This window comes from Pagrus major, chromosome 16 (genome assembly GCF_040436345.1).
Source record: "Pagrus major chromosome 16, Pma_NU_1.0".
NCBI lineage: Eukaryota > Metazoa > Chordata > Actinopteri > Spariformes > Sparidae > Pagrus > Pagrus major.
Window position 1 is genome coordinate 19,749,435 of NC_133230.1, and position 18,042 is coordinate 19,767,476.

Here is an 18,042-nt window from a genome sequence, read left to right on the forward strand (position 1 = left end):
TATTGTAATTAGGGCTGCAGCTCATGATTATTTTATATTATTGATTAAGCTGTCAGAAAATACAGAATAAATGCTTCTTTGAAATTTGAAAGTTTGACCATCTTTTTTAAAGTGTCAATAGGCATCGCAAAGCAGAATATCACTCTGCTGCATCTTAATATGCCTTTCAGGTGAAATTTGTAGACATATGACTTTGGATGGAGCAGTATAAGAATCTATAAATCCTTACATCTTTCCGCTTCAAAAGATATTACACGAGCTTCAAGTGATTATGAGAAAATGGAGTCGTCTGATGTTGAGTCTGAGGAATGAAGACGGAGTGGATGCCTCGAGTGAGCGGCGGGCATCAGTTATTTCCTGTGGCAGCTTTGTCATGCAAGACAGAAGATCTTAACTGCTTGTAAGACAGTGTGACTGATTCACTGACTGTCTACATCTCAATATATCAGCCAGTTTTGCGGGCCACGAGGAGAGCAATCAACAGTGGCTCAAAATTTATGAGACTTGAGCGAAGAAGAGAGGAAGGTCTTCACCATTCCTCACCGACTGTGCAAAAATGAACTATCTTACATTTTCTATTTTCAACAAAAACTAACACGTTGCCTTCAAATATTTTCTAGTATCATCCACTGAAGAATGCAAACGTGATGTGCTACTAAATGACTGACCAGTGATATGTTGACTATAGAGTGGTACTTCAGTATTTGTACTTTAGTATTTGTACATATTACTTTATACATCTACTCCACTTGATTTCAGTGGGAAATACTGAACCGTTACTACACATTTATCTTTCATCTGTATGTCCTGGTTCCTGTATGGATAAGGATTTAACATGTTTGATGTTCTATTGTATATCAGTAAAACTAATCCATCCACTAATGTCATGAAAAAATGTCCACAACGGATATTTTTTGCTTAATAAAACTCGTACTTGATACTTGATAGTAGTTCTCTGAGGATTCATCAATCTCTTTCACACAAAAGTTTAAGTCCTGTGATCCATTGTTAATAAACAAAAACCGAACAAAGCTGTAAGTAAAGGGTGTGAATACTTCTTCCACCAGTGGTCGGCTGGAAACACATTAAATTGGACTCAAAGCTTGAGTATATTCAGATTCCCTGTTTTCTAAAAGTGCCTCTACAGTAAAACAAAAGGTGTAATGGATAGGCTGCAGCTGCAGTAGAGCTGTGCTCCAAAGGTATTCTTTGTCTTTTTCAGTTTTTCTGCACTTCCTGCTTTTTTCCCACTTCGCTTCATGAAATATGTATTAAGTTTGAAACAACAAGCAAACGTTATACTTGAGATAAGCACATTGAAAATGGCCGAGTTAGGAAGCTAGAATAAGAGTACTGTATGTACTGTACCGGATGTCTGCATGCATTTAGCGCAGTTTAACAAGCCTTGTGGAAATTGAAAAGTCATCACAGTGGCTGTTATAAGTGGAACTGCACTGTGACAACATTTTACACCACATCACACAGCAAAGGCCACAAAGTCCACTGTAAACCCAAAATGCATCACAGCTGTATTAATGTGAAAACTCATGTCCGTAGATGTATGTCAGGTCGGTGTTCACTGAAACCAACTCACTGCACCAATAACTGTCAATAACAACATCTCTATTACTTTTAAGCCAAAAATCAAACCTCACTGGTCCATTTTCTGTCTGAGCTGTATTCAATTTAACAACCTAAAGCTTAAAGTGAAGCCTCCTGATGTGAAGATGAAAACATGTGGGCCCTCAGGCGACAGAAAACCACCGCGTGAATCAGGGTCCACTCGAAAGCAATTTTTTATACGTTTTAAAACCACTTTCATGTTTCATCAGAAAAAGCCCGTCTTTCTGGACTGACTTTTTCAGACTGGAGGCATGCGTTCTTTTTTTTCTAAAGCTTGATGTATTGCTCTTCTGATGGTGTGGTCACTTTGGGTCTGCCAGATCGTGATCTGGATACAACTGATCCAGTTACTGTAAAGTGTTGTAGAGTTACATGCACTGGCCTCTTAGAAACCTTCAACCCAGCCAAGATTTGATGCGAAGATCCCTGACACTTTCATGTACTTTCTGAATCCTCAAAATTGTTCTGATTATTTCCAGGTTTAACTGACAGCATTAAAGATTGTCAATGTGGTCTCACACTTTTGGATCCCCATTTAAATCTGATATCGTAATGTCATTTTTGGCATTCAGCAACAGCAGATGTACTGTATGTGCTACTGTAACTGTACTGGGTCAATAAACATGCAGTGTGGTCTGTTTACGGATGAGTCTGACCTTCTCACCCTTCTACCACAGCTTGAAAATACAGTAAGGTGGAAAACATTTGCATGATGAACCATGTCTGTCCATGTCTGTGAGCCTGTCTGGGAGTGGAAAGACGCAGTGAAAAATTGATGTTGGCATGCATATTGTATCAGCAGGAGTCTACAGTAATCCTTAAAAGGTATACACCACATGGTTCATCTTAACTCAACAGTCTGTATTTTAGTAGACGCAACAGAATTCAGCACCGCACATAAATATGGCTTGACTAAAATAATCTCCTCTTGTCAACACTATAATGTTGTGCCTCTCGCTGGAGTCGTTTCCAGTGTGTGCGTCTGTTCCTGTGTGTGTGTGTGTGTGTGTGTGTGTGTGTGTGTGTGTGTGTGTGTGTGTGTGTGTGTGTGTGTGTGTGTACACGTATGTCTGAGCATCAGCATCGGTGTGCTGTGTTTACCTCACACCCCTGACAGGAAATTAACTGACTGCTGATCAGTGGACATCCAGGAAAGGAAGAGATGACTGTCTTATTAAAAATGTGTCAGATGCTGCAGGTGGTGGATTCAGAAACAAGTCAGAGTGAACTGAACCGACAGCAGGGTTTATGTCTTTGCCATCATCACCTTTTTGGTCTCATTAGACACATTGTTTTCCTTTTTCTGTATGTAGAGGTGTTTGTGTGTAAAACCGATGTAAATTATGTAGCAGAGCAGAAACGATGTCAGCTACTGAGGGAGAGGAAAAGAGCTCTGCAGCTTCACTTCACTGCTCCTCTCAGTCAAAGAGGAAAGTTGGATTCTGTTGTCAAATGGAAAGATTACTTTCGCTTAAAGTTTTCATCAGCAGCTTCTGAAATTCTTTACACTTCTTTACACTTTCTTTGTATTTTTTGTTGCCGACGGCACCATGGCACAAAGTCTTCTATACAGTATATGCAACCTCTATTACTTTTTGTGTTCAATGAAAGCAACTACAGCGCTACCGAATCTATAATAACTATCTTACTCGACACAAATACTTCTCCTGCAGTTCTTCTTTTTTTATCTAACTCTATTACAGAGACTTGATTCCTTCTACAGTACATGTTGTAAATTAGCCCCCTGTGAGACAGTCCTGAATGGTTCCCAAGGAAAAGCTCAGGGAAGCGTCTCTGTGCTGCTCTTTAATGGAGGAGGGGGAAGTCAACCAGATGTACATTTTGCAGAAGTGACCAGTTAGTTATCATCCTTCGAAGTTCCCCACCAGACATGTATGAAGGTGTTGGACATGGTTTTGGCAGAAAGAATTTCAAAAGGCAAAAGTTTAACTACTGGACACAAGCTGTCTCGAAGCTGGCTGAAGAAGAGTTTCTCCTTCACCAACCCTCACCTACAATCATTAGTTCCAGGTAGTGACTGAGATAATGAGATCATCTAGAGGCAGAAATTAGTTTTCTTCTCGCGGAGCCTTGGCTCGACTTCAGGAACGAGATGCAGTGACTCTCACCGCTCCTCCTTCACGTCATAAAGACGTCAGTCGAGGTGGTTTGGGAGCCTGATGCTTCCCTGCTGAGGCATTCCAGGCATGTTCAATGGGAAGAAGACCCAAGGGCAGACCCAACACATGATGGAGGGATTAAGTATCCCATCTTGGCTGAGAACACCTCAGGATCCTCTCAGGAGGAGCTGGAGGACGTGACTGGAGTGAAGGACGTTAGGACTAACCTGCTTAGCATGCAGAGATTGTGACCTGGATAAGTGTCAGAGAAAACATTGATGCAGCGGTGACAGAAGCAAGTTGATAAGTTGTATGTTGATTGCATGTTCAAATGCACCATTGATGAACATGATCTTTTTTATTTGTTTATTAATACAGAAGAAATGTTTACTCTTACTCTCTCAGCATTTTTTAATCAACATTTTATTACTTTCCCGGAAGTTACAGACTCTGAAATACCATTAAAAACACCTACGGAGCAATCTTCTGTCATTGTTGGGCATACGACTTGCTTTTCTCAACTTCACTGTTTTTGTTTTTTCTGCAAAGTTTTTAAAGATAATGCTTTATTTTTTCATCGCAGAGAAAGGCATGGGAAATACCTCTAAAAGATTTAAGTGCACAGTGATTAAATCACTAGAATATTCATGTAGTGCGTCTGCACTTTTCCTCTTTCCCCGTCCCAAACCTCAGAGCTGCCCTCGGCCTGAACCTTTGATCGAGTGCTTCTGATAGTTGGATAATACTCATTGCAGTTAACCTTGTACGCTGTAGACAGAGAGGAGACACAGAAAAGTTGGGGAATAGAAATATAACTCTCATTGTTTTCCCTGAAAAAATTTTATTTGCTGATTCTAACTATTTTTAAAAATGTTACTCTGCACAAAGTTACACTTGGTGATTTCTTTTATAATTTCCTGCTTTTCACAGCAGACGATCCTCTGCAGGACATTATTTGTTTTGTTCTGATGCCTCAAACAAGAAGAACAGTGATAACCTCAGTCACCAGTTTCTGTAGAGCTCGAATGAATTAATAATCAAGCCAGAGGAGTGGAATCTGAATCAATAAATAAATGCCCAGAGGCAACTTAGCGTGTCGACTCTAAATTACATATCTACAAAACGCAGAGTGCATTTCCTACGTGATCAACTTAAATCAAACACCAACAAGCTGTTTAATAAGATTTAATGTCCACTTCATCCACTTGGTTATTGGTCACCTCAAAGCCCTGCCAATCAGTTGCTACACTGGAAACTGCAAGACGTTTCAGTGGGTGAGGAAGACAGTTATGTAACAGCTGGTTATGGTCCCCACAAAGGTGAACGTAGGCTGCTTCTGCTTCCCACACTTCTCATCCACCTGATTATTCGGCCATCGGGATGACTCAAAGCTTGTTGTATGGCGACTTGGCACGCTGTCACGCCCACGCTGCTGTCAGATGAAGGCTTTGTCCTCTATTATCGAACTGTAAACCTCTGAGGGAATTCAGAAAAAAAAGAAGTCAACCTTATTTGAGTCAGATCGCCTACAACAGTGATTAGCATTTTGAAGCCAGACCCAGGGCCAAGATGAGGCTGATGCAATCTGTGAAACTCAGGCGTTCTCTACTCTGCTCCCTTCACACGTACAATCAAGATGTCTTGTTACATTCACCTTAATGAGATGTTTTAGAAAGTAGGCTCCACCACCAACAGGCTGGTTTGCTTCCAAAAATAACATGATGGCAGACTTATCCCTTCAGGCTCAGGGCTTTAGGAAGAAATGGCACCTTAACCCTCTCACATCGATCAGTCAGATTAATCAGGCAAAGGATCACCGAGAGATCAACCCTAGAAATGGCCTTCTCTTGTCTACGTCATTGGAGATCAGGAGGCATCTTGTTTGATGACGTCTTGAGGTAATATATGGAAGCCCATTTCCGCCAGTTAAAGAAGAAATATAAGATGAAAACTAAGCTTGATGAAAAAATGACCACTGCTCATGAGCAGAGCAGGAATCTGGTGTGACTCAGGTCCAATGTGCACAGATGAGGTAATGTTTTAAAGTTTTATTCACCTGAAATTTAGTCTCTTTCGGGAACCTTCCTATCCCGGAGGTAGCACCGTTACTTTGAGTAAACTTGTGGATTCTCTGGGTTTGAACATTATTGGAGACATTCGGGAAAATGTAAGTACACAACTCAACAAGTTACATAACAAAGGTCAATTAGTTCTTAGACATTTTAATGCAGAATTAATACGTACTTTTACTATTAACCTGAAAAAAATTTCAGTAGATGGAAAATTTGTCAGTAATTATAGAACGGGAACTCTTCCTCGGGTTGTTGCAATCTCCAAATTTCTGGAAACAACGTTGTGGACATGACCTCAGTGTCCTCACTTCCTCTATGCCACTTTGTCCACTGGGTATCTTCAAACGGCGGCCATTTACAGGTTTTAAACCCTGTATATTTATGATAGTTATAACCATCCTCAGTTCATTACTCTCCCTCTTTATTATTTATGATGGATGCTGTCTATTTGCAGTTCATTTGCATCTCATTAGGTTGTTGTCAGTCAAACGTTGTTTTGATTATCCCTGTGGGCCGGTGCAGCACAGAATGACCGCTCACCAAATGAATGATTCATTTATCTGTCCGTCCATGTGACTTTATAATCACAGCTCTTGGTTTGTTTGTAGAAGGACCGAACCATAGAGAGTCTGAACCAAAGTTGAAGATGTCTATATGGATGTGTGCATTTGTGAAGTTCCAGTTTTTGGAGAAACCATTACTTACACTGACAACAACCATTTAGCATCATTCTAAGGGCTGACAAACCTTTAGGATTGTTACCACAAAAAGAAAGGGAGGGAAAAGAAACAGATACATCTGGTGATCATGCATAAAAACACAAAAAATTGCAGTGACATATTGAGATGCCTGTGGAGCACGGATGCCAAAGTACGTTTATTTTACAACCAAATAAAGACATACTTTGCGTTTCAAAGAGCTGGCAGAGGCATCGTCTATAAAAGGTTAGGCACGCTCACATTAAAAGAAACAAAATCACAGATTGATTTGTCTCGCAAAGACAAATATGGCAATTACAAACGAAGAAAATACACCATGGCGAATGAGTAGATCTGCTGTCATAATTAAAAAAATAATGTTCCAAAAACAACACAATAAAAGCACTGCTGGATAGACTGCTGGAGCCTCAATGAAGTTGGAATCAGCTCTCTTATTGCTTTAACTTGCAAGCATCGGAAAATGTCCCGAGGGTGTTGGAAAGCTCAGTTAAAAATTCTCATGCATTTTGCATTTTCTTTGCTCTGTCTGCTCTTTTCCACCCACCTGTTGCCACTGACGCACCAAATTTAGATGAAAATCAGGAGGTACCGATAATAAGGAGTGAATATCTGCAAAACTGGAATTGTTGAGAAAGGGTTTCTGTACCAGTATGCTGCGTTATGCTGATCATTGTTAACGTTATGTTGTCTTCTTCACTTACGAGGTTATAAAACACACCCAGCCGCTTCACACTGCAGGTGTGATTGCCACCTTCACTGTCAATTTCTCTCACAGTGACACATCTCAAGCAAGACTGGTGCCGCTGGTGTGAAAATACCTGAGGGCTCAGACAGGATGACTGATTGAACCTATAGCATGACACGCATGTAACCAAGTGTCATTAAAGGTGCTATATGAAAGAATCAGCCACCTGTTAAATTCACACTCCAAACAATAATTGGTATGTCTAGCTCACTTATCAAACATTTTAACACTGTCTGAAATGTTACACAATTAGCTACCTTTATAAGCTTTAGTTACGTAGCCAACATTAGCATTAACAGCTGTTAACTAAAAGAAACGTTGCACGTCCCGCATCGAACTGTCTCCAGCAGAGGAAAGCAAAGCAAATATTTATTTTTCTGCCTCTTTTTTTTAATCACACCTTTTCTTTGACGCTGAATTCACTTTCTTGCTGTGAACGGGTGCTTAGAATACGCCCTTGGAGCAACTCTGCTTCTTCATCCCGTCGGACTGAGGGAAGACTGGACGCCTGCTTTTAGAGCGGAGTTTGGTTTAATAGCCTCTCCACTCGATAGACCGCCAGGAGCAGAGGGTGTTTTAACGTCACAAATTCACATAAATTGAGCTGACCTACCTTCTAATAATGAATATTGTAAATTGAATCATCAAGTCAAGTCAAATCAAATCGTGGATTTGGAGAATCGTGACACCTCTATTCATTCTCCATACACACTGAAAATAAAGTCTTTCACTCAGAGTTGAAAGCTGAGGAAAACTTGTGGTCACTGGCGAATGTAGAAACACATCTTTAATCTCAACCTCCTGCTGTATTCCAATGTCACTCCTGCCGCCTGTTTCCAGTCGTGTCTCCTCTTTCATGGTGCGGAAACAGATTTCTCTCCCTTTCGTACGCCGAGAACATGATTTGCATTTTAAGACATGCTCATTTCATGATATTTCATGAGGCTGCAGACTGTCAGGAGCTTAGCACAGAGGAAGAATCTCAGCCGTGGAAGCTAATTGGGTGGACAGGCAGTCATAGACTTTCTCTTGGTGGAATTTAAAAAAGTTGGAGTTGCTTGCCATGCCTACTAGATAGATAGATACATGATAGATAGTGACTTTTCTGCTATTTTCTTGTCTTTGTCACTAGAGCAGCATGTCACTATGATAAAAAACATTTTTTTAAAAAGATGTCTGCTACTTTGTATTTTTAGATATCCATGTTCTGACTCGTTACATGTTAAGAACAGAGGGTATAGAGATGAAATGTATGGATGTGGGTAAAATTCAACCTCCAGGACACTTTTTCCTGAGGCAGTGGTGGTACGGAAAGCTGATTTACTTTTCCCCTACCTTTCCCACCCCTCCCTCTGCCGCTGCGACCATTATTTGAATTGTCAGATACGATATGACTACATTTTTCCTGCAATGTTCCTTGTAAGACAAGCTGCTACACAGGAGGGTCAAGTGATTCACAGTGGGTGTCCATGTATCTCAGGCATGCATCATACAGACTGTATACTCCTGTATCTCATTTGTCAACAATGGGTAGAAGGTAATCTGTTAAATGTGGTGTTGATGTCACAGTTTCTCTGTTACAGGCACGTTTTGAGTTGAACAATTCTTAACCTTTTCATTATCTGCCTTATTATCTGCCTTCAAAAGACATTTCCTCTCGATAACCAAAGCAGTGGTGGGTCACGAAGTTATGTCTCCACCATGTGTGGATAAATGACTGTGGAGAAGAATTTTAATGTTGTACTTTTCACGATCTCTCTTTTTTATGTCTCTTGGCTTCGAGGTTCAGGTACACAAGAGACTAAACCTGCAAGCAGGTGTACCAGAGTCCAAACTCCTGATGCAACTCAGGCCAAAGAGTAATGGCATCACTTCAGGGGGCTCACTGCTGCAGGCAGGCTGCCACAAAAGCATGGAGATGGTTGGAGAGAGTTAAGTGAAAATGTAGTGTTGTTTTCACAAAACTTGCAAACCAGTGTGTGTTATAATCTGTTCCACTCCAATGAATTTCCATCGTAACTCTTTGAAAGCTACGTTCAGACAGCAGGCAAATCAGATTTGTGAATCAAATCAGAACTTAAAACAGAAAGTCTGCGCTATTGATCAGGTCAAATTTTTTTTCACCGACCTTTCTGCGTGGGTTGTTGTTGATCTGGATTTGGAAAATCCAAATCCAAATTTGCAACATCCAAACTGTGATTTGCAACATGAGCTCATTTATTCTCTTATTTTGACAAGTTTGTCTTATTCTCTGCAGCCCAAGACACGGGGCTCTTGCTCGTAAACGACTTGTGAGGGACAATCTTTTCCCAATCATTGAGCTGCCACCGTTTGTGATCAGTGTGTAAGCAGATCTCGCAAATAGCTTCTGTCAAACAGTTCCCTAGAGTTTGATTGCCGCCCATTAAACTGTCTGAGGCTTGTGACCGGAGAAGCTAATGCGATTGACATTATCCAAGGTCACCCACATGTTGATAGTCGATTCTTCCTGCTTACAGTGTAGCTACTTACACTACTCTTCACACTTTGCGCTCCAGGCTCACCAGCTGCAAAAAAAACCTGTGCTTGCGCCTAGTTTCTGCCTTCAGAGCAAATCTTTTCTCTTCTCACCTGATGAGTTATTGTTGCCTTAGTTTCAGTAAAAGCATACCAGTTCACACATTGTTTTCCTTTACATATGTGAAGCCTTGATTTTTACCCTGCCTTGTAAATCGCTGTGTTTAATCTCACGCCTAGCCTTGTCTTGCTCCAGGGTATGCTGTGTGTGGTTCAAAACTATCAACGCCTTTTCTTAACAGCAACAGCAGTTTCAGTAGTCGAGTCTCTATCATTAAACGTTGATGTGGATGACATTCAAAGCCCTGCCAAGCGGGTGCAATTACTTTTTAACTGCTGCATTATTGATGGTGATTTATTGTATTTTGGGGCGAGCGCTTTTTTCCCTTGAAAGAAACACATAATCCTGCTCGCCATCACCGCTGCTTTTCAAATCAAGTCACATACAGAAGAAAGAAAGACGGACAGACGAGAGAGAGCGGCGCTAATGAGAATGTCAGAGGCAGCAAAGCAATTTGAGATGTTCGCATTGCAGACCACAATCAGCTGTCATGATTAATGGTCTGAATTTGTTTTTTTTCTCACCTCATCGCGCTTCTCTCTTAACTGCTTTCTCATCACGTCTACAGCTCAAATAAATAAGAGCACCGCAGCATATTAGCTCGTCCAGCCGGTCGACCGAAGCAAAGAGGAGAAAGTCAACAACTCTGCAAAACGCTGAGAGAGAGACTGTAACTCAGATTCTCTGTATGATACTGAATAAAACATTTTCTATACAGTTTTTTTTTTTTCACACTCTACCACACCTGCATGCTCTCCTTCACCTACCCTGCTCATCCCTTGGCATTCAAATAACACAAACGTACACAAAATGCCTGCAGTGTGTGTACCGAAGTCAACGGTTACAGTAACTGCTCAAATACAGCATAACAACTAAAAGTTGAGGGGCAGTTCCTCCAGATAATAAAAAACATTTTCCATCTTACTCCTAGGAGCAGATGCAGAATCTTAAAAAATTGATAACATTGCCGAAGTAAAGGAGTGCACTCAAGAGAGCGCAGACATCTCGCCAGGTGTGTCTGGGGCGGCATGTTGGTCAGGAATTTTTCTGTTGATCATAGGGGTGCACGGACATCAATCACCATCAAGAGGCTGACAAGCATATGGCAGTGGCATGTACAGTACAGGGGCAGGGGCAAAAAAGTTCATGCCAGAGGGGTGATTTATCCTGGATTCATTCCTGAGATGACAAATGCTGTTCCAGTGTATTTGTGATTTGAAGTCTTTAAAAGTCCCAGAATGCAAGAGAAGCTCTGAAGGTAGGACCCCAAGAACCCCCTGATTTTGGTTACATTATCCTCAATAATTTTGAGCTTTCACCTCTTTCTCACTCCTGCCTCTCCAGGCCAGTGGCGAGAGCAACTTCAACAACGCCAAACGTGGAAATGCTAAATCACTCTGTTCTCTTTGTCAGACAGAATAAAAGACCATTGTTGTTGTTTTGCACCATGAGGGACTTTTCCTCTTTTAAACTGACAATGGATTACATGTTAAAATGGAGCCTGTCTTCTCGAAGCACTGCCAAGGAACAGAGCCGAGGGAGAGCAGCTGAACTCAAGTGCCGAACTGGATGTTTATTATATTTTAGGATTTATTCAAAAGTGACTGATAAAGACGTCAGGGGGGATTTGCATGCGCAAGTCAGCGGAAGGTTGAACTCTTCGGCGCTGTGTGCGAACAAACAAAATATGACATCTTATTCTGCTTCGCCTTGCGAGCGGTGTGTAAGGTTTGCAGCCATCAGTCATCGCTGCTGCTCTCCATGTACAGTAAGTGATTTTCAGTGGGCAGATAGAGAGAGAGCGATAGAGACAGAGGGTGAAAGAAAAACCATAAAAGACAGCGTGATTACCTGCACCTGTCGTCATCTTCTTGTTTGTTTATGCTCAGACCCACCAGAGACGAACAATAGATCTATTCAAGGCCCTCCCAGCATTCCTCACCTCGCAGCTGATGATTAAAGTCTCCTCTGATGCCCGGAACACCCTACTTACTCCGTTTACCTCTCCCTCTTTCACAACACAATATCACCTAAGATTTATCTCCCACTTCTTCTTCTTCATCTTTCACCTGAGTTCTTCACGTCTTTGGGGGCTTTTGAAACCGACCTGGAGAAAAAAGGAATAGATGAACATCAGACGCTGCTGTGGTGGAAGTGAGAAAAGGAAACGACCTGAGGTTCAGTTTGAAGTTAAAGCAAAGGATTTGATTCAATACTGTGCCTCCAGAATTCACCCTGACTCACATTCTCATGCTGAAAGAGAAGTTTGCGGATGTGATTCATTTCGTGACAAGACTTCTGCGTCTGCTGCTGCTGCTGGTTATTCGTGGGAAGTTTTTTCAAAGTTGAGTTGTTGACTCGCATCACTGAACTCCCCGCGGGTAGGGTCTGGCTCTCAGTGTATGTAGATGCTGCTAGTCAGCATTTTCCTCCTTGCATAGCGCTTGAGAGGTGACTGTAAATAGAGAAAAATATTAAATATAGTATCCATACAGCCCAATACCTGTGAGGTTTCAATCCACATTCCCTCCCAGCCCTCCTATCCCTCTGAGGATAGTATACCCTTAGTTATTGTTGATATCTGCCAGGTTTTCTATTCTCGTACAGCACACGTGCAGTTAACAGTGATAACTGGTGGATTTAAAAGCAAAAAGGCTCATTAACTTTTGAAACAACAGGTCCTTGATATCAGAGAGCGGTAGACAACAGCAGGCTTCCCTCATGAATCGACTACTATTTAGACCTGGATACAGCAGCCTTGCTTCCAATGTTGCCCAGTGGCCACTCCCGGCCCAAAAGGCATTTTCCCAAGCCCCCAGGAAGAGAGCCAGGCTTTGAACTCAGTTTTTTTATGAGGTAATGAGCTGTCGAAGTGTACATTTCCCTAAATCCGAGTAGGACAAAGCTGCTAACATCAGCATAAACTCTGATATAGTAGGCTAGCATCCACCACTGGCTCCCACACAATCCAGTCCTGAATGAGGCTTTCTATAACGTGAAATATTCCCACAAAATAATGTAACTGTAGTTCATGATGTGCTCCTTGACCTTGAAAATAACACTATGTTAGCATTGCTACTCTAGAATGTAAGCTGTAAGCCAGATGTTTGCAGCTTGCATTAGTGCTGAAACGCACTGTTTAGTCCATTCCTTACATCGTCATTGTATTAGAAAGGCAATAAGAAAGACATCTTTCAACCTCTTTGTGTAAAGATATCTCTCTTACATATACACCACTTCAGCATATCAAAAAATCCAAAGCTCGACAGGCCTGCTGTGCCTCGTAACGGCTGCTAATCGATGATTGTACAACGGCTGTTCCATTACTCACATGCTGCACCTGACTTACGTGGTGACTCAGTCGGCTGACGTGCTTGTATTGTGCTCCTGCTCGTCTTTTTCAAGGCTGCACTAACCGTCATGCTTTCTTTTTTTCTGACCTCAGGCGCTGTTGGCCTACTGGGAGCTTCAGGCTGGCATGCTGTTCCTGCCTTTGTGCTTGTTAGAGTCGGGTATCATAGTCTCAGAGGAAATCCATACAGTAAAGGCTGGCAGCACAGACGGAAGAAACCGTTGATATATGACATAATGCATGAGGTGAGATACACAAAACAGGTAAATCTGAATAGTGAGATGTGGAAAAGACAGAATTTAATTGTGCTTTTCGGTGCATAAATAGCCTGCTGTGTCTGAGTCTGAGAGAGACATGGAGTTTCTGAGCGTACAAATGTGCTTTCCCATTTTGCAATAAATATGCATTCTCGTGGGCGCACACATTCAAGCACATCCTTTTCCCGCATCGTTCATTCTCGCCTTTCCCAAGGGGTTTTTCCAAGATTTTAAAACGCTCCGTATCATGTCATTAGGCTCTCACAGACTCTACTTACACACTGACTGACATTAAACAGGAACTCGATACAGAGAACAGAGTGGATTTGAGGCATGGGAATGGAAAAGACACGGAGAATTTTAAGTATCAGACAGATAGCAAGTCACACATTGACACACATCTGATTATCTGCTGCTCTCACTAACCTGGAAACCTGCACTATCTCTTTATTTCTGTCTGTCTGTCACCTACAATCTGTGTTTATATAACCACCAAACTCCACGTCTCCTTATTGTAATTGGATCCAGCGTGGGCCAGGACAGCTTAGGAAGTCACACAGATGGCTTCTCCTCGACGTAATAATACTTTTCTGATTCCTCATAATTGGCTTTTGGAGATATACCGCTCGAGGAGAGGGGGCTTAACCCGAGTCAGCCATACACCCCTGAACCCTGCACCTCCCCAGATGGAGTCACTTAAAGGTTTTTTTAGCTTATAAAGGTCCCCTTGTTCCTTTGGGCTTTGTGCCCCAATCAGAAAGACTTAATAGCAGTGGAACACACTGATCAGGACTTAGTGGTGGAATGAAACTGATGTTGTTTCAAATAGTTAAAGATATAATATGTAACCTCTCTGAATTAGAATGTCCAAAAACAACTAGATCTAGATATTTGTTGTCTAAGCAACAAAATGCTACTCCTTACAAAGTGCAATATGTAAGGATTTTGGTTTAAAACATTAAAAATCAAGAAGAAATACTTTCATATCTATACAGAAATGTGTAGCTGGAGACAGCACCTGGTTAGTTTAGCTGAGACAGCGACCAAAGGTCAACATCTCTGCGACGTGTTCCCAATCAGCAAACGCTCCCCAAACTACATCTTTCAGACGTAACTTCTATTCGTCGCAACAATGTCTGCAAGACTTATGCATGCTATTGGGATGAGCTAAGCCAGTTGCCAGTTATGTATTTTATGTGGGTAGCTTATTGTAAAGACTAAAAACAGAGGGAAACAGCTGGACTGGGTCTTAATTTGTGCATTTTTGTGTAAAAACTATGAAAAAACTCCTGTGAATTGTCATGTTTACACTTGGATTTTGTCCAGCTTACACAAACAAAATATAATGTGTTACATGATGAGCTTTAAAGGAGGTCATAGGTGGATTTTGTTACCTTCGGACATGGTCAGGCCAGCTACTCCCACCCCATTTCCAGTTTTTGTGCTAAGATAAGCTAACTGCACAGATATGAAAAAGTTATCAATCTGCTGTCAATCCAAAGCTTATTTACCAAAAGTATTACTTTAAGTCGAGAGTGGAGCCTCGACTTTTAAAAAGTGGAGGGGGATACAATAAATTTGGGGGGGTGGGGGTCCTCCTGTTGTTATTCTCTTACCAGAATGTTTTACATGAGAGAGAAGTTACCCAGCATCTACCTGCTAATGCAACACTGAGCCTTTGAGTGTGATAACTAATTCCACCTACGAGGGCAATGAGTTCCCTGGTTTTCTCTCTCCTGCCCTTTGCCTCTCTTTCTCTCTCTCTCTTTCTCTCTCAGTAGGCTGAGAGAAAACTCCTGAGAAATGAGGGGGGCAGAGGTTTCTGTAAAAGAAGTGATTTATTCCCAGGCATTTCCAGGGGAACATCATGAATAAATTCAGAGTTAGGTAAGCATTCACACATGGATCTCTGATTATTTCATCTTGTCCCCGCGGAGAAAGAGAGGAGGGGTGTCACTGTTCACAGTGTGTGCATATTTTATTCCTGGAGCTTCTGAGATATTCAGTTTGTACTTTACAGTATATATGACACAAAATTATTATTGTATATTGATCATTAAGGTTTTATTTTTGATTATTTTGATAAGCTTAATGCAGGGAAGTTTGCAGCATCATGCACCGTTGTTCCTGATCAGAGGGGCGAGATTAAATTTAATGACGAGGTCAAAGGATCAATTGACAGTCAGGATGGAAGGAATTCAAGATTTTAGCTGTGATGTAATAGAAGAGTGCAAACTTACAGACTACAATGAATCCCCACCGAGTTATGGCTTCAAATGCTCAGCTCTGTCACAGAGAAATAGCAAGTAGCTCAATTACCAGATAGAGGGGTAATAAGGAATGTTCCAAGATGTTCCAAGCAAAAACATGGTCAACAGATGTCGGCAGTAGGTGGACTTTTTTAACACATGTCCATCACCTTTACAATCTGTTAAGTGGACAGATAATGCATTCACGCTTTGTTTTGTCAGACTGAACAGAACTTAACTTTACTAACTTCAACTCAAAATAAATTAAAGCTGTATTCATCCATTTTTATTTATTTTTTTGCCAAACAGTAAAATGGGTTACCCAGGGTCATGGCAATAACAGAAAACAGTTTTCTCTGCAACTTTTGAGAGCGCACAAGCTTGAATAGTGTGGTTGATTCAAAAGAGGAGCTCTGTTGTTCCTGAGGAAAAGTCTTTCTGCAGCAGCTGTCAGCGCGAGCTAAATATTTATAAGAAATGATCTCTTCTTCTCTTCTGTGAAGATAATGTAGTTTTATTCTCAGCTTTGAGATTCACTGGCAGCACAATTGCCCTGAACCTTCTTTAACCCTTCTAAGGTTCATTGTATGGTGGCCCTGAGAGCTCAAAACACAATGATGTTCGCTTTATTGTAGTTTTAATATTCTGATTGCGTTATTCTGATACTATTGCAGATATTTGTGATAAACTCGCATTTCCTACTAAGCCTTCGGTTTTTTGGTATTTGCAGCACATTTTCTTCATTTTCAGCACACATCATTATGTGCGCATAAAGTATGTTTTATCTTTTAGCATGTTTTTCAGTTTTACTTGCAGTGCTTTGAGCTCTCAGGTTGTATTGAGGATATGCTCTGATTAATTAGAGCAAAAAGTGAAAATGAAAAACTACAATACAGCTGCGCCGGTTGGCAAAACATTTTGTGATGTATGAAAGTTTCATCGTATCGTCTGGTAAACCTTGATCTGCACAGATAAAGGGTCCAGAGAACATCTTTGTACTCAAAAAATCCACTGAACATTTTTTGTTGATGATAAAAGTGAAAATCGGTATTTCCACCAGAGAGAAGGCAAACTGTTTCATTGATGTGGGGAGGTAATTGGCTTCCTGAATAAATAACGTACTTGGCATAATATATAAGCTCTAAAATCAATGATTTGTTTCCCCAAATATCCGTCGTAGCTGCGCTCACTGCCCTCCATGAATACAGTACACAATGGTTTAAAGAGGGATGGTCTGCAGTGCAGCATCCCTGAGGCTGTTTAGGGTTCGGTGTCTTGCTTCAGAGCATTTTAGCTGTGATGGCGTTCACTGCAGATGAAATACCACCCACAGAGTAGACCTTACTGCCAGCGGCAGAATTTGTCGGTTTTCAGTATTTCTGGAAAATAGTGTTGAAAAAAAAAAGTAAGAAATGATCATTAAAAACAGAAGTTTTCAGAAGGAGCATGTTCACTGGATGCACAAAGGCCATTGTGAAGTTTAATTAACTTTAAATGTACCATTTATCAATGGTTATAATGAAGTGTTGCCAGAAAATCATATATTATCCATTAATAAAGCCATTTGTTCCAACCTTTAAACCTGTAATGAATGGTTCCTTGTCCGTTTGTTGTTGGGTTGGTTTTTCAGCAGGATACTGTTGGGCCTTGGCAAAGGTATGCACTCTACTGAGTGCCATTATAGTTTAAAAATGCATCAAAACCTACTTTCTATTCCTATTTCATAGCTGGACAGTAGCAGTATGATGTGTAAACATGCATTCTAGGTGTGAGCGGAGAGAATCGTTCATTAAAGGACAGCCTGCTGTGTTTTTTGTGTTAAAAACAGAAGGACAAGGTTTCAGTCCAGAGTGGACCTACCTCAGGTCGATGTAAATGCCCACGCTGTCCTGGCTTTAACAGGAAATGATCAAAAGAGTCGTTTTACCATGGGGGTTTTTTTTCAAAGGGAGATTACACCCTATGTGGAATGATACAAGGCTACAAAACTTTTCCCTCAAAGTTTAATCATTAAAAAGAAGCAAAAGTGAAAAAAGAACACAATAAAAGTAAAAGAAAACCAGTGGAAAAAAGGGGCACAGGCTACAAAAGAGAACTGAACTAAGGGGGGTGGTTGTAGGTCTTGAAGGCAGTTGCGAGACAAGCCCTGTGCTTATTGGAGAATTGATTAATGGAGCTATAGCGAGAACATGGGAAAAGCACGTCCCCTGTGACTGCACTGGCGATAGAGACACTTCTTATTTGCTCATACAACCATCAGTGATTGTCAAAGAGAGGCTTAAATATGA